The sequence below is a fragment of the Polistes dominula genome, unplaced genomic scaffold, assembly GCF_049000335.1.
Source record: "Polistes dominula isolate Pdom_NZ unplaced genomic scaffold, Pdom_raw_medaka contig_16, whole genome shotgun sequence".
Lineage (NCBI taxonomy): Eukaryota > Metazoa > Arthropoda > Insecta > Hymenoptera > Vespidae > Polistes > Polistes dominula.
This window is the reverse complement of record NW_028301040.1, coordinates 2996478-3023005: the sequence shown is the minus strand read 5'-3', so window position 1 is coordinate 3023005 and position 26528 is coordinate 2996478. Positions and strand designations below refer to the sequence as shown.

Below are 26528 nucleotides of genomic sequence, written 5' to 3'. Positions count from 1 at the left end.
GAGAGTTTAATTCGATTTAGAAATGCAAGAAACCTTTTGTTCGGCTGAGACCAGTCGGTCACGCAACTTTATTTCAAATCTACCCCTTTTATGCCTCTTCGTCCTTTCGTAATGCTTTGCGATAGTTCGCATTTCTTTGTTCTTTATTTTCTTTAGTGAAGGTAACGTTGGTCGTCGAGAGTTTAGATTCTTTCGTTGTGCAAAGAAAAGTACGCGAAGGAATATTTCAAATCGTAGATTTATTTAAAAAGAAAAAAACTAGGAGAACCCCATGTGTTACCGTTTGGAAGAACACGAGGACCAAAATAGAGAATAATCGTGGCAATTGGTTTGTGCATTTGTCTTTCTCTTCTCTCTCTCTCTCTCTCTCTCTCTCTCTCTGGAATGGTGGAACGACGTTAGTTAGAACGGGGGGAAAGCTAACAAATTGTCCTATCCATTAATCTCTCCAACGCATACGCTTCTGATCGAGAGACTAGGCGTTAATAGTGGAAGAGAATGAGATCAATTTGGTGTTTTCATACTTATGAACAATGTCATCGTCATTGTTTCAAGATGTAAGAAGAAAATGGAAATAATGAAAAAGAAGAAAAAAAAAGAAAAATAATAAATAAAGGATTAAATGATACTAGAGATTTTACGTTGGTTTTTTTCATAAAGTCAAATGAACGAGACTAGAGGATTCATCTGGTAGAAAAGAAATTCTCATTCGTATATAACACAACTCAACTACAGAGAGATAGAAAGAAAGAGAGAGAGAGAGAGAGAGAGAGAAAGAAAGAGATAGTGCATCATGCGTGCGAGTATTCGAGTTCAACGGGGAACAACCGCAGCCTTCCCTTGTCCACCGAGTTAAATCATAAAATTGTCCGTGGGGTGGCCACGAAATTCCACTGATTTACGAGCAGCAGGTCGTCCGTTTTGCTCGTACTCGCGCCGATGGCTCGATGGAGTGTTACTGTGGACTTGGTTGAGGGAACGTTAAAATATTCCCTCTCTCTCTCTCTCTCTCTCTCTCTCTCTTTTCATCTTTCTTTATTTTTTCAGCTTCCCTCCTCTTTATCTCCATACTTCGTTTTCTTTCTTCCTCGCTGGAAGATACCGTTTCACGTGTGTTTTTGTACAGTGATCCTGGTCATGGAGAAATGACCACGAAAAAGGGAGAAAAACAAGCGCGACGTATAGTACAGGAGAGGTAAAAAAAAAAAAAAAAAAAAAAAAATAAGCGTGAAATAAAAAAGGGAACTTGGATTTTCATAGCGTAGCGTAATAGTAGGTAGTAGCAGGTAGTAGTAGGTAGTGTAGGGTAGCTGAGTTTTTCACGATTCACACAACAGATATATTTACGAGCTTTGTTCGTTCGTGTAATTTTGGCGACTCATCGAGGTCCAGGCCCAGTGTTGTTCACACGCGATAGAAATTTCGTTGGGTAGCTTGAATGACGTACAATGAAACACTTCCGGTTGATTCGCGATCGCGTTGTTGGAAATGTAACCAGGGATTAACTTTTTTTATTCTCTCTCTCTCTCTCTCTCTCTCTCTCTCTCTCTCTCTTACTCTCACACTCTTACTCTCCTATCCTATTTATATATTATAATCGATATTTATTATTTCCTGTCATATTTAATATCATCATTATATTTAAAAAATATGAAAAATAATATGCATCCTCTATCGTAAACACGGTGCATGTTATTTTCTATCCAAACGACCTCTCCTGTTCCTGTTTCCTGTTCATTCATTTTTTATAAGTGTCGTCGACTATCTCATTTTCTTTTTTCTTTTGTTTTATTTTTTACTTTTTGCTCTCCTTTCGATCTCTCGAAACTCGTCGTAGGTTTTGTATCTCTAAGATATTCATAGTAAAATCGAGCTTTTACTCTCTTTCTCTCTCTCTCTCTCTCTCTCTCTCTCTCTTCGTGGTACAGCAAGCACGATATGCTAGCTTTTTCTTTTGTTTTTCGTGTGCTTTTAGCGTGTAGTAGGTAGCGGCATGTAGCTCGCGCACGTTGTCCGATATAAATAATGATCGATCGTACTGTAGGTTTCGAACTGGCTGCTGGGTGGATGGCTGGTTGGTTGGTTGGTTGGATGGTTGGCAAACGGCAATGGAGAAAGGTATTCGATTGGACGTTACTCTCTGTATCTGTGCGATACTCGTTAGGTAATGCACTACTCGATGGAAGAATCCTTGCTGTTTCCTACCCCGTTAAGCAGGTATTGGACATTGTATCAGAACCATTTTAAACAACTCGGAAAGCTACTCTCTCTCTCTCTCTTTACTCCGATGACATTACGAAAGCTGGAACATGACATATTTGAAAGTCGAGAAGAAAAACCTTCAGGTAGAGACAATACGAGAGAAAGCTAAATGCACCTAGCCGATTTTACAGGATAAAGAAGATGTAATAAAAAATTTTCGATAAGCTGAGATATATCAGATTAACGAACAATCAAACGGATCGATCATTTCAATAAGGTTTGTTTTTTCTTTTTTCCAATTGAAACGAATTGCATTTGATATCGATATAATTTTTAACGAATAAGTTAATCGTCCAGTATAATTCTAGTATGATTTTTTAACATGATCATCCCAAACACTTCTATCAGAAGTATTATACGGTAAAACTCATTTTTACATCAAATAATATTTTCTCTATGATAATATTTGGAGTACTTTTTAAGTCATGTACTACTTTAGATACGCATGACGTGGTAATAACAGAGTTAATCGAATACGGCTTGGCAAGAAATGTGTTAAATATCAAACACACGGATCATTATAAAAAAAAAAAACCTTTTTTAATACGATTGAGACGACCTGTGATATTACAATTTCATATAATATTACAACGTTCTCGTTATTGATTTTGTAAATAATATACGCAAATATAGATCATGTTTCAATAATCGAGGAAATAATGTTAACATTGATTTTATATAGGTACACCCTTTTTTACCCAAGGGATAAAACATTTTCAAGAGAGGCAAAAACACAAAACGGACATCGCATGTTCTCTCATCAGCGTAATTGTTTCCTTTTCTACTACGTGCGAGAAGGATGGGAAATAGGAAAGAACGGAGTTTTGATGTTGGCATCGTCGTGCTATTATCACAGTCGTCATTTTGGATAGAAGGAAGGAAGGAAGGAAGGATTGTGTTGTCAACTACCAATAGAAAGAAAAGAAAAATTCTGCCATTTGAATCAACATCAGGAACATTTATTTTTTTTTTCTTTATTATACTTTTTCGTCCATTTTCTATACTTAGTAGTCGTTTCTCGTGGTCGTTGCATTTTGTGGGTTCCGTGTACGGTGGCTTAAACGAAAAACAAAGGAATGCAGTTTGAAGAGGGAAAAGGAAAATACACGGATTAAAGAGGATTAAACGCTAATTGATCGGTCGGTCGATTCCTCCTCCTCCTCCTCCTCGTTTTCGTACTCCTACTACACCCTCTTGCTTGTTTGATAGCTTCCTTAGTGTTAGTCAGGGACACGGGTTCCTAGGTTAAAACACAAGAGGCATCAGCCTAGGGGAATAATGGCTTTTGAGGAGAAAATAATAATATTAGAAGAAGCCGACGAAATCAAAACGTTGTTTGGACAAACAGTTTCATCTAAAAATAGGATTACAAAACTAGTTCTTTCAATGTCTTTTTTTTATTTTTTAAATAATTTAATTTAATTTAATTTAATTTAATTTAATTTAAAATAAGTCACACAAGTCGACCTAAAAATGTCACATATTTTTATAAACCAACTCTGATTATTATTAATAATAATAATTTTTTTTTATTTAACGTTAGTTTTAATCGTTCGATATTATTGTTGGTTCCTTAACATCGAAGAGTTGGGAGTGGAAGTGAATATTTAGTGTTGCAATATGAATGCAAAAAGATTGACACTCTTTTTTCCAAGTCAGGAAGGATCGTGATTATTCAAATTGTGTCATCGACTCGTATTCTCACGAGTTGAAATAAATTTTATTTGCATTGATGGATCGACTACTATCAAATCCCTTTTACCTTTCCCCCTCTTTCTCTTTTTTTCTTTATATTTCATTGAAACAACCCTCTTTTTCTTCAATAGGAGGATGTACATACCAAAGTTACGAGCGAAACACGAAAGCCCAGTTATCGAGATTGATTTTTCTGCGAAAATTGGGCACAGATCTTGTAACACAAGTCTAGCCCCGAACCCCGTCCTCCTCCTCTTATCATTCTCTTCCATTCTTATTTCATTCTTATCACTATTCCATTCTTTACGAGCTTTCCGATCAGACTCGAGAGCTATACCGAATATATTTTCAAACTAAATGCAAATGATTTTTTTCATGCTAAATTGTTATCAAATCGATGAACCAAATTCATCGCAGAAGAAGTCTAAGAGTTATAAAATACAAAAATAATATACAGGGTGATATTTTTCTAACGTTTGCAATGATTTTTATGAAACGTTAATCTAACAAATAAAATAGTCACGAACAATTATTTTACAATTTCTTTTAATTAATTACATTCAGTAAAATTGTTCAAACGATTAAAAGAAAAAAAAGGACGAAGTTTCCTTAACTTTTTTTTAATAGCACATCATCCCATGTATGTTTTTTTTTTTTAAATAGAAATCTAAGTATAAATATAATAAACATTTATAATGAATAGAAATGCAGATAGAAATAAGACAAATTGAAGAAATAAAAATTTATTTCAAATTATACTAATTGTAAATCTCAATAAAAGATAAGTTAATAAAGTGAAAATTTGCTAGCATTGATAAAATTAGCGAAGACTCACTTGTATATATATATATATATATATATATATATATATATATATATATATATATATATATGTGAGAGTGAGAGAAAGACGAAGAGTGAGAGTGTATGGTGTGCGTGAAAACAATTGATGAATGTGAAAGATGTGTGAGAGTATGCAGCGATATCGGTATGAGTGTGTGTGCGCGCAGCGATATCGGTATGAGTGTGTGTGCGCGCAGCGATATGGATATGAGTGTAGTGTGTCCAGTAAGAAAGAAAAGCGAGCGTGCACCCCGAAGTCTCTCGAATATTCCCGAACCGGAAATCGGGAAAAGGTCTTTTGTTTAATCGGTCGGGAATAGTCTGGAGATTTCGGGAATGATTGACGGAAGTGATTGGGACCATTGGTGGGGTGAATGTGTATATAAGCGCGGCGAAGAATGCGGTCTTCGCCTTCTTGATTCGGTGCTACTATCTGTGAGTGAAAGAAGTGTAATTCAAGTGTGTCAACTATTATTACTTGCTTTTCTTATCTTTTCTATCTCTTTATTATTATATTAAACATTTATTCTATTATAATAAATACTTATATTTTTTTTAAATTTAAATAAATCTTACATTTTTGGGGGCTCAGCCGGGATAGAATCGATTTCACGAGCGTGTAAGTAATTATTAGTTGGAAGTGTTAAAGTGTCTAGTGCATCATGGAATCAAGGGGGACATCACAAGAAGATGTATCTAATACGACTGTTGTGGCAGCAGAGCCAGACGTCGATCAGATGAAGTACCTGGAGCTGAAAGCCAGCTTGAAGAGAATGGGCTTAAGCTCAAAGGGTAGAAAGAAGGAGTTAGCGGAACGCTTACGAGCAGCTAACAATAAAAAACAAGACGACGATGATGATGAAGAGGATTCAGAGGATGATGATACCGAAGACGAGGAATCTATCATCGACGAAAAAGAAACTTCTGCAAGGGCAATGCAGATGTTGTCTTTTAAAGACGTTGAAGAGTCGGTCAACACATTCAGTGGAGACGGAACAACTAGCATTAAATGCTGGTTAAGAGAATTTGAAGAGATGGCTGAAATATGCCAGTGGGGTAATTTACAAAAGATTATCTATTGTAAGCGATTATTACGAGGACCGGCGAAATCTTTCGTGCGGTATGAAAAGTGTTGTAAGTCGTGGAAACAACTGAAGAGGGCATTAGTAGAGGAATTCATGGAAGTAACAAACACATATAAGGTACATGAGACACTTAGAAGACGACAAAAAAAAGCAGATGAAACCTATCAAGAGTACATTTATGAGATGTGTGAAATTGCCGCTCAAGCAGGTGTCGATAAAACATCTACGATACAATATATTATCGACGGCATTCAAGACGAAGAAATAAATAAAACAATTCTGTACGGAGCTACAACGATCAAAGAACTAAAGAAGAAAATTGCATTATATGAAGTTATGAAAGAAAAAATGAAGGAGAAGACGAAAACGACAAAGACGCAAGGGACACATGTTATCAACGAGAAGGGGAAGCAGTCACGCGGACCACCGTCGGAAACCAACGGTGAACGCTGCTTTAGTTGCGGAGGGTTGAACCATCAGAGACGGAGTTGTCCACTTAAAGATAAAGGAACAAAGTGTTTTAAGTGCAATGAATTCGGCCATATTTCGACAGCTTGTCAGAAGAACGAGAAGCAACGGGACGCGCCGGAGAAAGTGTGTGGTGTGAGTATGGAAACCAAACGGAAGTGTGTAAAAGAGGTGCAAATGGGAAACGATATAATTACAGCGCTGATAGACACGGGTAGTGACATAAGCTTAATAACAACAGAACAATATTTTAAGGTAGGCACACCGGCATTAGGTAAAGAGATTTTGCGTTTTCAAGGTGTGGGCTCTGATCTAATTAAAACATATGGTGTGGTAGAAACGAGTATTATTATCGATAAGAAAATGTATCCGATCAAAGTTCACATAGTTTCCGATGCTCTTTTAGATCATAATTTACTAATAGGCAATGATTTTTTGCGGAAGATGAATGTAACGATAGACGCCGGTAAAGTTTCCATTAGTGACGCGAACGCGGTTGCGAAGACAGACAACGAGGTACACGAAATCTTTAAAATCAATGCGTTTAACGACCGTAGCGAAATGGATCTGTCTCATATTGCAAGTGTGGAAGAAGCGAAACCGTTGGTAAAAGACCATAAACACGCGAAACAGATAACACAATGTTCGGAAGAGAGTGCTGAAAGTGTATTACCTAGTGCTGAAGTTGAAAAGTGTAAAGGGTTCGGTAAAAAAGAAGAAATTGTGTCCCCAGTCAAGGATGAGATCATAGAACAGGTAGTCAAAGAGGAACCTAAAGAAGATGTACATGAAGGGATGGTGATTAGAGAAGGAGTGATATCGGAACCTGTTAAAAAAATTCAAGAGAAAATGGAAATCAAACCAGAAACGAAAATTGTCGATTTGGTAAAGATAACAAGGGAAGAAATCAAGGAGGAGATGTCAATGATGGATGTAGCTGAAGGTAAACTTGAAGAACCTTTAGTAATTGCAATAGTATTTCCAGAAGAAATTGAAAAAACAGTCAAGATTGAATCCACGAAAGAAGAACATGAGAGGTGTTGGAGACGTACGAAAGAAGATGTCCTAAATGCACAGATGGTAAACCATAGATTGATCAATAAAAAGAGAACTGCCGCTATGCGATATAAAGAACGAGATTTGGTTGCGATACGACGAACGCAATTTGGACCGGGATTGAAATTACACCCGAAATATTTAGGACTATATGAGGTAATTACGGTGTTAAGGAACGATCGTTATATGGTGCGGAAAGTGGGGGAACATGAAGATCTATATATAGCATCGACTGTAGCCGATTCGATGAAACCGTGGACTCAAGAGGCAGAAAAAATGTGTAACGAAAACGGTTAAAGCCGATCGTATATCTGAGGACAGATATGTTTGTCAGAACGGCCGAGTGTGAGAGTGAGAGAAAGACGAAGAGTGAGAGTGTATGGTGTGCGTGAAAACAATTGATGAATGTGAAAGATGTGTGAGAGTATGCAGCGATATCGGTATGAGTGTGTGTGCGCGCAGCGATATCGGTATGAGTGTGTGTGCGCGCAGCGATATGGATATGAGTGTAGTGTGTCCAGTAAGAAAGAAAAGCGAGCGTGCACCCCGAAGTCTCTCGAATATTCCCGAACCGGAAATCGGGAAAAGGTCTTTTGTTTAATCGGTCGGGAATAGTCTGGAGATTTCGGGAATGATTGACGGAAGTGATTGGGACCATTGGTGGGGTGAATGTGTATATAAGCGCGGCGAAGAATGCGGTCTTCGCCTTCTTGATTCGGTGCTACTATCTGTGAGTGAAAGAAGTGTAATTCAAGTGTGTCAACTATTATTACTTGCTTTTCTTATCTTTTCTATCTCTTTATTATTATATTAAACATTTATTCTATTATAATAAATACTTATATTTTTTAAATTTAAATAAATCTTACATATATATATATATATATATTTAATTATATTATAAAATAAACTAGAAGTTTAAGGACACGTTGAATGAAAGCGAACTCAAGTACACAAAGTTAAACTTAATGTAGCGGCAAAGTAGGTAGTTGTTGAAAAAAAAAAAAAAAAAAACAAGAAAAAGAAAGAAAACACAAAAAAATTCAATTCGCGCGTCGTAAGTCGATGAACAAACAAGAACACGAACATAAGCGAATGAGCGAGCGAGCAAGTTGAAAGGAAAAGTTCTTTTTTGATGAACTTAAGTAAATCGTATTATTCTACCCTAAGCCCTTGTCTCCCCCTCCCGCCACCCCAGTCTTGTTCTCTCTCTTGGTTCGTTCTCATTATTTTCTTTTTACTTTTGTAGTTTTTTTTTTTTTTCTATTCTTTTCTTTTCTTTTCCTTTCTTTTTATTACTTGTTCTTTTTTTTTATTAATTCCTCTTTCTCTTACCACGTCGACCCTCTACTTCAGGGGGTAGAGAGCACGCGGTCGCGCGCTTTTATTCCGCAATTAACGGTCGAGAAAAAGGGGTAGAAAGAAGGAAAAAAAGAAGAAAATTGAATAGGGAAGGGGGGAAGAGAAAGAAGGAAAGACAAACTGGCAGCTAACTCTTGTGTCTTCTGACGACAATGAAACGCAGCAAGGCCTCTTATTTAGCTAGCACATTCGACGCAATTCTTTCTTTCTCGTTTCACCTACGTATTCGCTTTTCCCGCTATTTCACGTTGTATTTGCGTTTCTCTTTGTTTCCGATATGCCGCTCAAAAAAAAAACGGAAGAAATAATGAAGAAGAATAGCCGTGAATGAGACAGACAGACAAACAGAAAAAGGGGTGGAAATCAATGATGAGAGAAAGAGAAACGAAAAGATAAAAAAGAAAACAAGAAAAAGTATGCATCGATACTATACCAATCTCCACATCCCAAAATGAAGAAGAAGAAGAATAGAAAAGATAAGAAGAAAACTCGTAACGAAGTTAAAATAAAAATCTAAGAATTTAATCTTATATATGAAATATTTTGTAAAAATCGCGATAGAATAGAATTTGATTTCAATTGAAAAGAAATACAATAAACACACAAGTATTGTCAGAAATTGCAAAGCTGTGTTACTTTGAGAATGGGATGGGGGAAAGAGAAAGAAAAGTATCTCCCATCATTTTTCCTATTCTATCTTGAAAAAGGATTTTCCCCTTTTCTTTGCAGTTTTTGACTGGTTTTCACGAGTCGATCATTATCGCATTGAAAATATTTTTCTATAGATTTTCTATGTTACGAAGAAATTCATTCGTACGTGAAATAACCTTGGTCAATACGCACAATGTGCATTCGCACGCGTACATATGTGTGTGTGTGTGTGTGTGTGTGTACGTGGGGGGTCGGTTACAGAATGCGGTCTCTGGCAGGTAAGCAAAGCCGATTGTTAGAAGCCGCAATTTCCAACATCTGTGCGAACGAACCATGTTACTACGTAGCTACTGCACCAATTGCCTGGCTTGATCTCGACCTCCTCTACTTCTACACACCAATTCGACTTCTCACGCCCGAATAAACGGTATTATCGTACTTTTGTTCGGTCAGGCTTGAAAGACCATGCGAACGATAGAAACAGAGAAACAGTAGCTGACAGAGAAATAGAAAGAGAAAGAGAGAGAGAGAGAGAGAATCGACGCAGAACACGTATGGTAGTCGTAATGTCGTAAGGTTTGTTTCCAGAACCATAAAACGCCACTGGTGGACTCTTGTAACTCTCTCTCTCTCTCTCTCTCTCTAACTACATATATATATTTCTGAAGCAAACCTCCTGTATTTGTTCGATATAGGGTGCTTCCTCGAGGTGAATCAAGTGGCACTTCTACTTCAATGATGTTTCCTCCACCCCTTTCCTTCTCCATTCTACATTGTTCTACAATCCATTTGAGAAAAATGTGAACAAGGACCAATGGATAATCTTATTTTGTAGATTCCTTTCAATTCGATTTCCTTTCCTATTGATATCAAATATTTGTTATTGTTATTATTGTTGTTGTTGTTGTTGTACTATAACATCCATAGGGAGTCAATCGAAAAGAAAAGAATAGAAGTGGTAGTATGAAAAGATCGGTAAAGAGAAAGATAAATTGATGAAAGAGATAGAATGGCAGTAATTGGAATGAAATCGGTCGAATTGAAATTCACTAGGAAAAGGTCGAGTTGCTGATGTTAATGATTGGAATTGTGATCTTTCATGCGTCATAAGTTCTATCCCGTTAAGAGAAGTGAAGTGAAGTGAAGTGAAGAGAAACGAAGGGAAAAGTAAAGAAGAGAGGAAGAGAAAAGGGAGAGGAGAGAAGAGGAGAGACGAGCCGTGTACGTTTCACAGTAGTTACGGAAGGTCTTGGTCGGACAGATTTCACTTCGCGTTGAGTATTCAAAGGCGTACAAAGGGATGATACCTGTGTAGCTTGATGCAAATGAAACGCCTAGTAGGCTCTGAAGGGCTTAATCAGTCGACTTTGATGGAGGAATCGAAGTAGAGTAGATACAGACAACTGATCTTGATCGGCAATACGATCGATCATTTGACCTGCACACTTTGCTAATCGAACGTGTTATGTAGCCCCAGTCTAACTGGTCGGCCCTTACGAATTCGAGGAAAATTACTCTGACATGCGTAATGCTCTTAACGTTTGTTAAACGTATCGTCGAATAATCTACTTCCGTGAAATATTATAATAATAATAATAATAATAGTAATAATTTATTTATGATTTTAATAAAAGATCATTTTTCATTTATTATTGAAAGAAGCTGGGGTGTATCGTATTCTTTGTAATACGTTTTCTCTTTCTTTTTTTTGGAGAAAAAGAGAGATGGGAAAAGAGAAATATAGGAAATTGTAAAAAACTGAAATAAAAAGAAAAAGAAGAAGAAGAAGAAACATCGAAAAGACGAGTAGCGAGAGTCGTGACTGAAATAACTTTTCATCCCTTATCCTTTCTCTTTATCCTATCCGCAGTCGTAGTTCGAATGTGCCGTTGCTACATAGCTCGCGAATACAAAGAAAACCGCGTAACGTCGATTTTGCGAAATTCTTCGACAAAATTTCCATAATTTTGGTGCATTGTCTTTTGATGTTCCGGAGATGAAAGAACTAAGAGAAAGAGAGCTGAAGAGAAACCGTCGAGGCATAGAATATCGTATCCACTTCTTTTCTTACAGACTATCATCTTACTTCACGTCTGCTCTTTTATTTTATTTTCTTCTTCTTCTTTTTCTTCTTTTTTTCTCTTTACTTTCAGAACACACTTAAATATAGTTGCGTCAAAAAGAAAGTGAAAATTATTTCGTAGTCGTTCCATCGGGAAAGTCACATTTTCTATGACGATGAAGACGACACAACGTTTTCATTATCAAACCGAGCATCGTGGAAACGCAATTTTTCGTAGATATTCGTCGTAGTTGAAAAGCACGTCGTCTCGTATGTACCAACGACAACGACGAGTAGTCAACGCGCGTCGTACAAGAGAACGAGAGAAAGAGAGAGAGAGAGAGAGAGAGAGAGAGAGAGAGAGAGAGAGGAAGAACTTGACAAATGAACATCCCAGGGTTGGAGGAAAAGCACAAAGAGCTTGGGGTTTACAAAAGCGAGCACAACATCTTCCAACCCTCTGATAAGCTTCGATAATCCTCCGGTGTTAGAGAGAACGAGAGAAAAGTAGTGTGTCTGACGGTATTCAAGGAAAAGAAATAATATCGGTAGGAGAATTGTAATATCAGAAAAGAAGGCGCGATGAGTAGGACAAAAGTCGGTGTGAGTGTGGAATACTCGAAGAAAAGGGCAGCAAGCAAGCAGCAGCAGTATGGTGCCCTTGAGGGAAAGCGAGAAGAAAAGGTTTTTGCTCGAAGTAGTCTGACTCGTCTGACTTTTGTAGAGACAAAGCCAATGAAAATGAAAGAAAAAAGAAGATAGAAAAAGAAAGAGAGAGTGTCGTCGCGTTAGTGGTACCTAAAAGTTCAGTTGCTGTTGCTTCGGTGCAGTTGCTAACAGTGTTGGTGGGTGTTGATAGAAGGAAGAACGGTGGCGGTGTGCCGTTAAACTCGAAATTCTAAAAAATAACAAAGGGATACGTTGGGACATACACAGAAATGTGCAAAATAAAAAGAGAGAGAGAGAGGGAATGCATATCGGAAGAAGGCGTGTGTCGGTGGCGCAAGTGTACGAGACCAAAACTGAACACGTTCGGCTTAATTTTGCCCTCTACTCTCATGGTTATTCGAGCAGCGACGAACTATACTGTGCGCCTCGCCTCGCGCGGGACAGTCGAATCGCTCCAGGGGATTCGCCATCTTTTGTTCCGACACAATGGCGGCCGTAGCACAAAAGTGACTAAGTGCTCGTAATACTCGCCATTATACGCCATCCATCCCTCTCTCTTTTCTCTCCCTTTTCCTCCCTTAGCCACCAACCATCGTCCCCCCCCCTCTCTGTTCTTTCTCATCCACCAGTTACTCTTCTTCATCCAACACAACAGTCATACTCGTACGTACGTTCGTTCGTTTTCTATTTCTCCGCGCCTTTCTTCTTCCATCTATTCGCTTTTGCCCTTTTCCTTTTTCGACTTTCTACGTTGCTTTCACCCACCTCCCTCTCTAAACCCACCCTCTCTCTCTCTCACCGTCAACGGATTCCTCGGTGCACGCCAAAGGAACAAGAGTTACTACTGGAAATGGGATGGAAAAGTGTGTGGTAGGAATGATCGGGGAAGCGTGCTATTCGAGAAACCACCCTTCCTCTTCCTATTACTACCCCTTCTCTCTTTTCTTTTCTTCTCATTTCTTTTTCTATTTGTCCCTCTACTTGTTGGATTTCTACAAATAACTTTTTCAAAGCTATCTTAAGATACTTTCTTTCGGTTTTTTTTTCTTCCTCCTTCTCTGTTTCTTTTATCCTTTGTAGGTAAGAAAAAGAATAAGGGTAAGAAAGATAGAAAGATATATACAATATAAGAAAGTAGAAAAATCTTTGAAATTGCTACCATCGTAACTATCTCATCTTTTCATTCTTTGTATTTATATCTTTTTTTTTGTCTTCCATCTTTTCTTTTTTTCGTCTAATTACAACTTTCTCTCAACGTTCGATGTAATATTTTTCATCTTAACTCTTTCGTACCAACTTGCCGACGAGTCTTGCTGGTTGTTTCGTTTATTTATTTTCGAAAAGGAAAAAGCAAGAAGTACAGGTAACCATCGGTAATGCATCGTTAACGAAGGAAAAGATTGAATGGAAACTTTGATGGTCTTTATAATTCTCTCGTATTCTCGAGATAATAATGATTGCAGTTCGTTATTCGTTGACGTGGACGTTGATAGAAAAAGTTAGTTAGAAAAAACGGTCGATTGCAATTTGTAAAGTCGTTGTTGGTTTTTACAAAGGGAAAAACCTGCGAATAGAGGAAGAGGTGTAAGGGTACCTGGGTGGTGAGGTGAATTGAGGGTGAAGTGGGCATATGGACACAGGATTCAATGTTGCGTGGTTAGTTCGTTCGAAATTGATATAGAGGACCATACTCTCCCTTTCCACCCACTTTTCTCCTTCCCCTCACTTTACCTCACCGCACTCTTGAACCTCGCGCATTGTTCGAGAACGATCGTGACACATGGCTGACACCTGGGGACACCGTGAACACTCGTGACAGAGCCCTGCCACTCGTGTGCTCTACGGCCCTTCGGGAAATTAAAAATTCCTTTAAATCGATATTTAATCGAGACCCGTCAAGCTACTAGCCCCCAGAAAAGAATCACGCGAGGGAAATGTCGTCTGAGCGTCGTTCGACCATTTATCGGAGGTGCAGTCCTTTTTTTTCTATTTTTTCTGCTATTCTTTTTTGTCGTTGTCGTTGTTGTTGCGTTATTTTTCTTCTTTCATTTTTCTTTTGTTTTAATTTTATACCCGCGTTAGCAAAAACGTTTTAATCATCCGATCCATTTTAAATCGTCAATCGTTTATTACAATCGTGATAAAAAATAAAAAAAATAAAATATTGAATGGTTGGCGTCTCGATTCCGAGTCGTCAATTTCTCTCGAGTTGTTTACTTGCGCGATCTCAGATTTGAAAATAACTTTATGAAAAGTTGAATTCAAGTGAATTTCTCTCTCTCTCTCTCTCTTTCTCTCTTCCTCTTTATAACTCTATACATTTGTATCGTCTCGCGTTAAAAGTTTCTCGTTCAATTTATCGACTTTACTCGTTCGCTTGGCGAAACGTGTTTGAGTTATTATAGGAAAAGATATTCAATTAGGCTCTTCCTATTTCGCTTTATTATACTTTTCCTTTTTTTTTCGAACAATAAATGAAATAAATATTCGGAATAGATTAATCGGTTCGCTTAATCTTTAAAAAAAAAAAATAAGTTATTCCGATCCTTTTCAAATTCATTCTAATTATATCTTTGAAGAACTTTTAAATATTATTCGATTGAATTTTTATTGTAAGCACTTATCAAGGATGAAAAAACTTTATTCCTTTTTATCTTTTTCTCTCTTTCTCTTTCTCTTTTATTATTTTATTTCTTATTTTTCTTCTTTCCTTTTATATCGTAAAATAAATAAATAAATCCAGGTAATAAATAAGAGAGAAGCGAAAACGAATCGAAGTCATTTTTACTCGTTCGGATTAACAAATAATCAAATAATTTTTATATAATCTATATATATATAAATAATCAAGAAATTGAATAACGAGCTAATGCTTTCCCATTGGTAAACAATTAATTTTTTATAAATAATAGCTTTATTTGAAATGATCTTAAATAATAAATATATCGCGACAGAAAAGTCATATTTTCGAATTAGTTATGAGACTTGGCGATTATTTCGAGTTTAAATAGACCAAATAAAAATAATAAATTATTTATGAAATAACCAGTCTGAAAAAATGGGAATAAACATTAATAATTGTTAACTTTTACTTTTAGATTATTTCAGACGACTATTAACACCGGTATAAAATCGTAATGACAGCTTTCATTAAACTATTTGCTGCAATCGAGAAATAATTAAATAATAACATAATGTAATATAATGGTCGACGTTGATTGACGAATGAAATGAATTATTTTAATTATTTAACATTAGGATAAATAATGAATTTTAAACATAATATTTTTCTTTAACCTACCCGATATAATCATCAGAAATCCAGAAATAACTATCATCTCTAGTATCATTTCGTATCTCGACTTATTCTCGAAGCGTATCGACTAACACTATCTGACAATTCTGTCTGCCCGGATTTCACGTTGATATCGTACAAACGAGAAAATTATGCACTCTTCTTCTCTCACTCTCTCTCTCTCTCTCTCTCTCTCTCTCTCTCTCTTTCTTCTACTTTATTCGAGTTAAAATTATCCACCTTCGAGTAATCTGCATATCTGTCATTATCATCAAAGTGTTCTCATTTTTCTTTTCTCTGATTGGAATCTTGATATAAAAGGGAATCTCATGATCTAATATTAGAAATTCTCCTAATCGATCATCTTCTCTTCTACAATGTTCTCTATATCTGCTATTGACTCCAATAGAATTATCGATTATTATATACATATGTATTGTACCGCGTTCGACTTTAATTCAAAATCAGTGGATTTATATTCTAAAAAAATTTACGCTTTCTTTACTTTTTTTTTCTGATAGCACAAACGATTTATTACTAAAAGTTTGAAGTTCTTAATGGACAATAAATGTTACCCCGATAAATAAGATAAAATCGATTTAATATCTAATGCATTAGTTGGAAGTAGTTAAGTACTGAATATACATTTAGAAGAGATGGTAAATGTGTGGTGACCGTGTGCCACTCTGCATATAAATGCAACTGCTCTTTAACGAAGCAGTCCCATTGCTATGAACGGCAACTTGTAACTTAACTTCTACTCAACTACAACTTGCAACTTACAACTTGCAACCGATCTCCGCAGGATAAGATAGTCAGATCGATATCTTGGAGAAAGCTAAAGTCCTTCCACTATAGATAAACAAGATGTAGTTTAAGATTTCTGAAATGTGTTTATTGTCCAAATTACTAAAAAATTAGAAAAATATCATGAATAATTTGACAAGACATTTTCATAGAAAATTGTTGTCACTGGGATGTATTTATTGAATTTCTAAAGTGTCACGAGTATTTACGAATTATTCCGTTAAATTTGTTTCTTGTTTCTTAATCACATTATTTATAGGAATATTTAATGCTTATGAATAGGAAACTTATTAATTTATTTTTTCAATAGCAACGACGTTTACGCGCAATAAGTTAAGAAGAATTTTGTAATGGAAAGTTAAAAGAAGAAAAAAAAAAGGAATGTGGGTTCAACCGATCAAAAGTTTGTTCGTATAGACATTTTATTCGCAAAAATCGTTCATCTCGTAATAAAATATAAAATATATATTTCGAATATAGAACGAAACAGTTCACTTGTCTCGTAGCCCAGTTTCGCTATTTAATACTTTATTTTTATCGAAAAGTTTCTCGAGACGTGTCTGCCATCTGTTAACGTCATTTAATTTCCGGACTTGGACTGAAAACTTATCGAGCTTCGTTTTATTTTCTGGGATACGATTAAGTCTTTCCATTGATATCGTTGAATTCTAACGAGCTTCTACATTAAGCACTTGGTATAAAAAAAAAAAAATAAAATAAAAAAGAAAGAAAAGAAGAAATGAAAAGAATACATAAATAGAAAGGGAGAGCAATCGTTGAATAAAAAATTCCGTGATTTTAATAACAAAGCATCACATTTATATTACATAATTACATTGAACTTTGTCCTAAATACGTAAATCACTATTTCTAACAATTACTCTCATCTATCCATTCTTTTATTTTTATCTACCATTAAATTCATACCTTTGTATGAAGAAAAGACAAGGATAAATATTACGATAGTCGAGAAAATCTTTGAAAATAACGTAAAGTTGAGATCGATCTTTTTAGAATTGCGTAAAGAAAGGCATTGCCGTGAGAAAATGGTAGATAGAAGGAATGAAAAAAAAAGAACAAAAAAAAAAACGGGAAGAGATTGGCGAAGAAGACTTTTCTTATAGGGAAACATTTGGAAAGAAAAGAGAAAATCGCACGATCTTTCTTGACTCGAGGAATCGTTCGACGTCGTTACGAGACGGTACGTAGGACCTATCGATTTCTTTAAATCTACCTAGCACATTGCCGAAGGGGGAAAACGAGTATCATAGAAGAGGGTAAAAAGATCGAGAAAAGAGTTGAAAAGAAAGAAAAAAACAAAAAACAAAGAAAAAGAAAAACGAATGAAAATGAGAGAGAGAGAGAGAGAGAGAGAGAAACGAAGTCGTAGGTGGTAAGTGCTCGATTAGAGAGCATCCGATCGAGCCTATTAATCTTCGATCTGTCTAATACCATGCTATGAATTATGCATCGCGAGGGTAGACGCATTGATTTCTCCTCTAGACAGGGAAATATTATTCGAATAATTCAAAGTAATGAGTCGGGGTAGTAGGGGAAAGGGTTTCCGACCATTTTCGAACTATACGTACACTTCTCTTGTGTCGTGCGACGATTCGTCGAAGATTTTGTATCAGTGTGTTAGTACCAACGATGGTGTTGGTAAATGGTTAAGTTATAAGGTCAGGGAGCTGAGAATACCGTTCAATTTAGTTTTTATCCCTTTTAACCGAAATCGTCTGTGTAAAAAAAAAAGAAAAAAGAAAGAAAAAAAAGGAAGATAGAAGAAAGAAGAAGGTTAGGAGGAAAGGACTGAAGAAAACGAGGCGATTAACGTCACTAAAAATTTGCATTGCTTCTTCTAGGTAAGAAGAGAAGAAATAAGTTTCGGGGACCCACCTACTTTCACCTTTCCCAATCCTCCCAATCCCCTCTCTTACTCTCTATCTATCTACCACTCTCACCATTTTGCTAAACACGTTCCCTAATCCCTTCAGGAGGGATAACGGAAATTAGAGTAAGAGAATTCAAGCGAAAACTTTGAGACTACGTCTTACACGAACACGGAAATACGTGGCGATCCTTTTAAAACGAGTACAACGAAAGGGAAACTTTTCTGCTAACGCAAATTCCTATCCAACTATTCTCTCTTTTCCTTATATCTTTCTATCCTTTCTTATCGCATTTTTGTTTTCTTCTTCTTCTTCTTCTTTATCTTTTTCTTTTCTTTTTAAAGACCATTGCGATACTTTTTGCATTCGTTCGACTTCATTAGATTACCTTCACAAATTTGGCCTACGCTATTTGGGCGGAATACTAAAATATAAAAAAACAGTCGAGTATTTTTATTTATTTCTTTTGATTTTTATTTCTTCTATTAAATTCACGATTATTTTCTATCTGGATATAAAGTCGAGGGAAAAAGTTGTAGATTTGTTAAACGACTAGAAACACGAGAATTGGATAAATTTTCTCTCAATCGTTACTCAGACTCCAGATGTCCTTTCAAATATTCGACAGACTTCATTGTAAAACATCTGAGCGATGTATAATAAGAAGAAAATGATAAAGATAAGGACATCGAAAGTGAAAAGAGAGAGAGAGAGAGAGTCAAAGAATACCTCTGAGGGTAGAATAAATCGAAGATGAGAGAGACATTGCGTATCGTGGTTCTACGATAAATCGAGAAACCCATAGGGGATTTCCAAGAGATTAACGGAGAAGTTTGTACCGTGGTTGGTTCGTACGACAGTATGCCAAGGAAGACACTTTTCTCTAATTCGATGGGAAGTTACTCGCGGAACTCGACTTCCGGCACAGTTCGTCGGATCTTGGTCAGCCGACTCACGATCTATTTTCGAACTTTTGCGAAAGTTTGACGACGACGACGACGACGAGGACGACGACGAGGACGAACAACGAGTAGAAGAACGAGGACGATTATTCTGCCTTGATTTTCGTAGTTTGCACCAAGTCCTCATTCGTTTCTCTCAATCTTCCTACCCTTTCTCTTTCTCTTTCTATTTCCCTTCTTGTCTATCTAGTTTTCTCACTTCTTTTATGTCATGCGGAAGAGTTAGCTTTATATCGTCCACCCTTTTCCGACCCTTATTGCAATTCCCCCTCAACTTGATCATCCATAATTCGATTAAATCGTTAACTAAGTTTTCCAACATAATTCAACATTTCTCACGTTGAAGAAGAAGAAGAAGAAGAAGAAGAAGAAGAAGAAGAAGAAGAAAAAGAAAAAGAAGAAGAAGAAGTAATAGTAGTAGTAGTAATAGAAGACGACTAAGTTCTAACGTTAACGACTACTAGCAATAAACGAATAATGTTGAACGACCAGTGAAGATATTTTTACAGAAAACCGTACCGAACGCTTTGCGGACTCCTCTTCGGGTCATCGCGCGACGAACTTTATAATATCGATTTAAAACCTTAGAACGTGACCTATGTTATTTTAGAATTTGAAGGAGAGCACACACACACACACACCCAGGTTGATTTTTATTTTAATACTTTCAAAATGATACCTTCGTAAAATGATCTAGAAAAAGATTTATAAAAAGAACAGTCAAATAAGATCAATATATATCTGTCAGATTTTTTCTATCCGAGAATTATTATTAGTAAATTTAAATATATATACGAGATACACGTATTTGGAAAAAAGTATAATTAATTGTAATATAATTTATCGTAAAAAATAGCAGATTTTATTATCAATACGATTTTTACGTTTAAAACGTTAGTCAGCATGATTTCTCATACTGTTTGTCTAAAAACGCAAGGCTACTCTCATGGGACCCATACTACGACAATCTATTCTTCTTCTTCCTCTTCTTCTTCTACGTTCGATCTTAAATTTACGTATACATACATGTAGATATATTCACACACACACACACATATATATATATATATATATATATATATATATATATATATATATATATACAAACCAGAGATACATATATACTCTTTCGACTAAACGACAACGACAAGCATAGATTTTGTGGTTTTTCCACTTACTAGTTCAAAGAAAGATGTACCCTACGAAAGCGAATCTGATTTTTCTTCGACAAAGATTTCGTCGTTCTACTTGCTGAGATCTTTTTATTTCCGTTTTTTTTTGTTTTTTTTTTTTTTTTTTCTTGATTTTCTTCCATCCTTCCTTGTATTTCTTCTGTTTCTTTGCGACAGTAATAAAGAATAAATCTCCAAAGCACCGAAGATTTTCGTAAGATGTAAACGCATATGTCAATATGTTTTTTATTTGTGCATCTATTAGTAGGTGTGTGTGTGTGTATATATATATATGTTTACATTTAGATAGTGTACGACTTTTGATTTTTCTATTCTCTCCATCTTTTTATCTCTAGCTTTATTCCAAACATTATTTTACCTTGCGTCGACGGAAACTCTTCTATCTACTTTTCCTTTAATATTAACGTCGAAATTTCGAATATGATGAAAAAACCTTCTTACATTCTTTCAAAACGCAAAATTTTATTCTTATCTTGATATCAGTTGCGAAACTCTCCATTTTCAGTAACTTTTAAAATATTATTTTGAACCCCAGAAAAAAAGTGAACCAAATTACGCTATCATATTCAAGAATTAAGCAAACCAATTCTTCAGAACTTTTAATGTATATTGATATTTTTAAAATGCTTCAAGGATTCTATAAATAAATCCCCAATAAATTAGGGCAAAAAAGGTTAAAAAAAAAATATATATATATAATATCTACATCATAAACGGAATCAAACAAAAATAACAGAGAGAAGAATTTATGCTAAAATTAAATCGATATGATATTATTGATATGAGTGAAATAAAAAAAAAAAAAACAGAAAGAAAGAAAAATAGAAAGTTTGAGATGAATTAAATCCGTCTTGTTCTATATAAAGCCATTATACGAAATGTCCGTTCAAACGATAGGAACGTTAGCTTTCACGAAGATCGTATAGTCCGGCAAATTTGCAAAATCCAAAGGCGTTCTTGCCAACGTCGCTGGAATCTCGTGATCGTGGCGATCCGCCCTGCTTACGTTGAACTTTTATCAAGAAGAATGGAAAGAGTCTAACTTTTTACTTTTTTTTTTCAGGAAATCGCTTGAGTAGAAGAAAGAAAAAAAGTAGGTTTCACGGTGATAGAAGGGGGGTCAGGAGGGTGACTAAAGGGTAAGTAGGTATGCTATGGCCTCGGGCGTACCTTAATTCACTACTTCATTCTATCGAATTTTCATCTTCCAAATCTCTCTCCTTTCTCCTCCCTTCATCTCCTTCCGTAGACTTTGAGTAATAATTTAATGATGCGAAAGAACCAAACTGGAATACTAAAACTTCAAACGGAAATCTAAAATATCCACGCTTGAGCCTTTTAATAGATACTTCTTCTTCTTCTTTTATTTATCTTTTTTATGTTTTTTTATTTTTATTTTCTTCGTATTTAACGTTGTGTACGTCTATTTAAATTTTGCTTTTTTTCTTCTTTTATTTTTTCATTTCACTATCTTTCGATTTCAGAAATAGAGAAAGAGATGAAAAATAGTATCGAAAAGTTTGAACGTGTAGAACTCGTTAGAAAAAAAGAAGGATAGGGTGATGAAGAGTAGTCGAGACGCATAGGAGTTAGATGGTGGGTGAAATACCGCGTGAAAGAATGAGGAGGGATGAAAGAGCTAGGGGATGGTGGAGTACTGAAAGGACGATGATACCAAGGGGTGACGTGGGTGTTGAACGAAGCATGTAAACAATGCCGAAACAAGACAGGATAGAAAGGGGGATAGGTAGTTGTCTCGAAAAAGGAGAACCATAGGCGTACAGGAAGAGAAAAGAGAACGAGGAGATGGGGGAAGAATGTAAAGGGTGGATGGGAAAGAGGTTTGGTAGATAGTAAAAAAAAAAAAGAGAAAAGGGTTAATGGAGTTTCGTATCTGTTAGGGAGATAAATATCGTTGTAAATAATAAAACGTGATCAGTTAACGAGGTTACAAGAGTTGATGCGAAAGTTAAGAATTATAAGAATAAAACATACAAAAAAAAAATGAAACAAAACAAAAAAATAGAAGAAAAATAAATCGTTTGTTAGTGAAATATGATATGGTCCACACGATTTTCTAAATATTCCGAAAGAGAAACATGAATCCTATGAGAGAAAGAGAGAGAAAACAATGTAGGGAGAAGGAACGGAGGCTGCTCGAGTAGCCAACGGAAGGATTGTATTATCCTCAAGGCAAGCAGGGAGGGAAAGAGATGTAGTACTCATCCGCAAATCATTTGCATAATTGATTAAAGACTCGTACTAGCCGAGTGTGTTCCTGGCCGTACTACCAAGCGCCATATATAAGCCATTAAGGAACGTACTGTGGGGAGCCGAGATTAAGCTGGTATCACATCGTAACTTCTACCCCTCTATATCCTTTACACCTCTCTCTCTCTCTCTGTCTGTCTCTCTCTCTCTCTCTCTCTCTCATTGTCTCTTGATTCGCCCGAACTAAATCTTCCTAGCGAAACAAGATTTGTCGAGGAACGAATCGGAATTGTCAACGACGTCAATGTTCCTCTAGTCAACGAGATCGTTTTTCTCCTTTCTAGGATATACATACACATACACGTCTCTCACGTTTATATTTTGCAATACTCTCAGTTTGCTTTGACTTTTCTCGTTGCTACAATGAAAGTTATATATACTTGTAAGAAGCATAAAAGATAGAAAAATAATAATAAAATTTATTTTGTTCTTATTTTTCAGAATTCCAATTGCATTTTTTCTTCTTTGACGTTCACGTCGAAACCAACGATATTTGACAAAAATATGGGCAAATAAAGAAAATCGTTAAATTATGATCCACTAGAAGATTGAAATATATTTTTTGACAAAAAAACAATACAATATTTTATTAATTCTTGTGTTACCTGAGAGAAAGTAAAGTTACATATCGCAGGCTTAATAACATCACAGAGTGAAATCCTTTGCGGAAACTGTAATGTTAACATTAGTATTTAGTCGTTAGCAGGGAGAATGTGAAGGAGCTCTAAGTAGGAAGCATGTCCGCGGGCAACTCTCTTTCTCTCTCTTTCTCTCTCTTTCTCTCTCTCTCTCTCTAGCTCTCTTACTCTGAATTGTACCTAAGAGCAGAGAAACGAGGATTTCCGTTTCGTATGAAGTTGGTTAAACTTACTGATTTTCCCATCTACCACCCTCGTACTCTTCAAACTACGCAGTCAACGCGAGAAACGTACAAGCTCTCTTTCTCTTCTTCTTCTTCTTCTTCTTCTACTATTTCTTCTCTCTTTCCCTTGTTCTCTCTCTCTCTCTATCTCTCTCTTCCTCTCTCTCTTTCTCTTTCGCTCATACTCTTCCACCCCCCCCCATCTTTTTCTCATACCACGTTTCTTCCTTCCCGCAGGAATTTCGCGAACAATGCAATCGCCAAATTGTCAGATTTAATTGCCGATTTGATCCTAAAGCGAGGATTACGCTTTGTGCGAGACTTCCTATTCTCTCGTTCGTGTTTTACTCGACCGTATCTATCTTTATATAATCGCGCGGATATAATTTACGACATCGTTATCCTTTCGTTTCACAGTGGAAATCCTTTCTGGAGAATTGCGTTTAATAACCGAGTTGGCGTTCCATCGATTTAAGCGCGATTAAATCCTTGACGAGTTACCTAATCTTTCATCCCGCAATATAAAATTTCAAAGAAACGGTTATATCTTATTTTTAAATAAACATCTTTTGATTTGATTGTAAAATAAAAAATTATAAAAAGAAAAAAAACATTTTATAGATTCGATACTTTTATTAGCAATTACGTGGAAATATTATTGAATTCTTTTGAATATTTATTTATTTATTTCGTTCGATAAATCATGAATGTATTATACAGTTACGTTCGATATTTTAACTCAGTCAAATTTTGCCAACGCGTTTGAAAGAGAAGAGATTATTTTTGTGCTAATTATACACCGTGACCCGATTCATCTTTGTTTTCGAGTTACGAATAAATAGTTTCTTTTTTTTCGTACGAGATCGTACGAAACCGAGAGTGTCTATAATAAAAAATTCTACACTCGTGAAAAATTCCTAACCGAAACCAGAGAGATCGTTCATAAATCGGTGTAAAAAAGGGATACAAATTGGAAATAAATAATTATCGTTAAAAGTTAAATACTTTGAGGCTTTTTGTTACATATGTGGGCATTCAGTTTAAATCTAGTAAAAAACAGAAATTATTTCTACTCGTTACAAATCTCGCGACAAGGTTAAATAAAATTTTTAACCAAAAAAAAAAAAAAAAGAAAAACCACGATCTTTACCATCAATAAAATTAATGAATAAACATTTTTTTAATTGTATCGATGAAATTAAAAATTTCGATCCTCTAGAAGAGTAATACGAATGTTTGATTACGTGTGATATATATGAATTATTTTTTTGTCCCCTTTTCAAATCTCGAAAAAGGAAAAAGTAATCTCGTTATACGATGGATAGAACGTTTCTCTCTTCAAAATAACTCTGTAAACATTTTAGTACTTTATCGATTTAGATCTGTAACATGGTGTATATATATACGTCAAGAGATAATTCGAAACTGAGCCTCGAAGGACCAGTTTTCCAGAATGTCGAGTTGTGCATAGTATAAATTTCAGTTCGAGCGATTGGTATTACTGTTGTTTCTGGTAGTTATAGTGCAATAGGGAAGAGGCTGTCAGGTTGCATACGAGCACATATCATTTGCGTGTCATGGAACGAGAACGGGAAGATCCCCAACTCTCGTACGATGTGTTTGTGGTTTCCTTTCGTATGCGGGTGTCCTCTCTCGCTGGTGGTTTCCCGTCTCCTTTCATTCGATTTCCTTCCTACCAAATTCCCTCGACTTTCTCGAAAAATCTTTGACTCTCGATTTGTTACGTGAACGAGCACGAAAAATTACTTACAAAAAGAAAGAAAGAACGAAAGAGAGAGAGAGAGAGAGAAAAAAAAGAAAGAGTAAATTTTATTAAAATATTTTGACTTTCGTTATACAAATATTTTAAAAATTCATTATAATCTTCAAATAATACTTAAACATATATATGTGTGAGAGTGAGAGAAAGACGAAGAGTGCGAGTGTATGGTGTGCGTGAAAACAATTGATGAATGTGAAAAATGTGTAAGAGTATGCAGCGATATCGGTATAAGTGTGAGTGCGCGCAGCGATATGGATATGAGTGTGAGTGCGCGCAGCGCTATGGATATGAGTGTGAGTGCACACAGCGATATCGGTATAAGTGTGAGTGCGCGCAGCGATATGGATATGAGTGTGAGTGCGCGCAGCGATATGGGTATAAGTGTGAGTGCATGCAGCGGTATGAATATAAGTGTGGCTAGTAAGAAAGAAAAGCGAGGGAAAAGGTCTTTTGTTTAATCGGTCGGGAATAGTCTGGAGATTTCGAGAATGATTGACGGAAGTGATTGGGACCATTGGTGGGGTGAATGTGTATATAAGCGCGGCGAAGAATGCGGTCTTCGCCTTCTTGATTCGGTGCGACTATTTTTGAGTGAAAGAGTGTAATACGAGTGTACGATTTCTAACTATTGTTACTTACTTTTCTTTTCTATCTCTTTATTATTATATTAAACCTTAATAATTAAACATTTGTTCTATTATAATAAATACTTATATTTTAAATTTAAATAAATCTTACATATGTATATACATGTACTCAGTTCACACAGAGAAAATGTAAGAACAATATAAGAGGACTTGGCTGTAGAATTCAGCTTCTATTAAATGTTTTGCTAGGTACAAGTCTTGAGTGAAAAGTTCATACTTTCAAAGATTCAATATACTTCATCCTACGTCTAGGACATAATGGGTCTTAAGACCTTGAGGATTAATCGGGAAAGTTCATCGTTTCGAGAAGACAAGCGAACTAAGGTACCATCATTGAATTTTAACGCACATTCTGTCCTATCTTCTATCTCTCTATCTTTTTTTTTCTTTTACACATTTTCTTCTTCTTCAAATAAAATTATTCTTTACAATAAAACAGAGATGATATAGCGTAATAAAATTAAAAAAAAAAAAAAAACATCTCTTTCCACGTTTATATTTGCGTTCGATCGCAAGAAAATCTGTAAGATATTAAAGATAAAATTTAGGATAAAAAAAAAAACAAAGTATCTCTGTACATGGGAAGAGTGCAAAAAAAAATTACATTGCAGTGAGAAAAAGCATAAAAAAAAGAATAATAATATTGATCGAATTAAATAGGACTCG

General features: G+C 35.7%; 1 protein-coding gene across 4 annotated transcripts in view; it reads left to right on the top strand.

Annotated features, from left to right (window-relative positions):
- The window catches only part of LOC107064848 (uncharacterized), a 132729-nt gene that overhangs the window by 15953 nt on the left and 90248 nt on the right, over positions 1–26528 (top strand). For 2 of the 4 annotated variants that reach the window (XM_089174869.1, XM_089174866.1), the window contains exon 2: positions 21363–21438. The exons of 1 other annotated variant lie outside the window; for it this stretch is intronic. The gene's annotated coding sequence lies outside the window, so the exon portion shown is untranslated. Of the gene's footprint in view, positions 1–21362; positions 21439–26081; positions 26187–26528 lie in introns of those variants that run through there. One more of the 4 variants, XM_089174867.1, reaches the window with a different exon arrangement.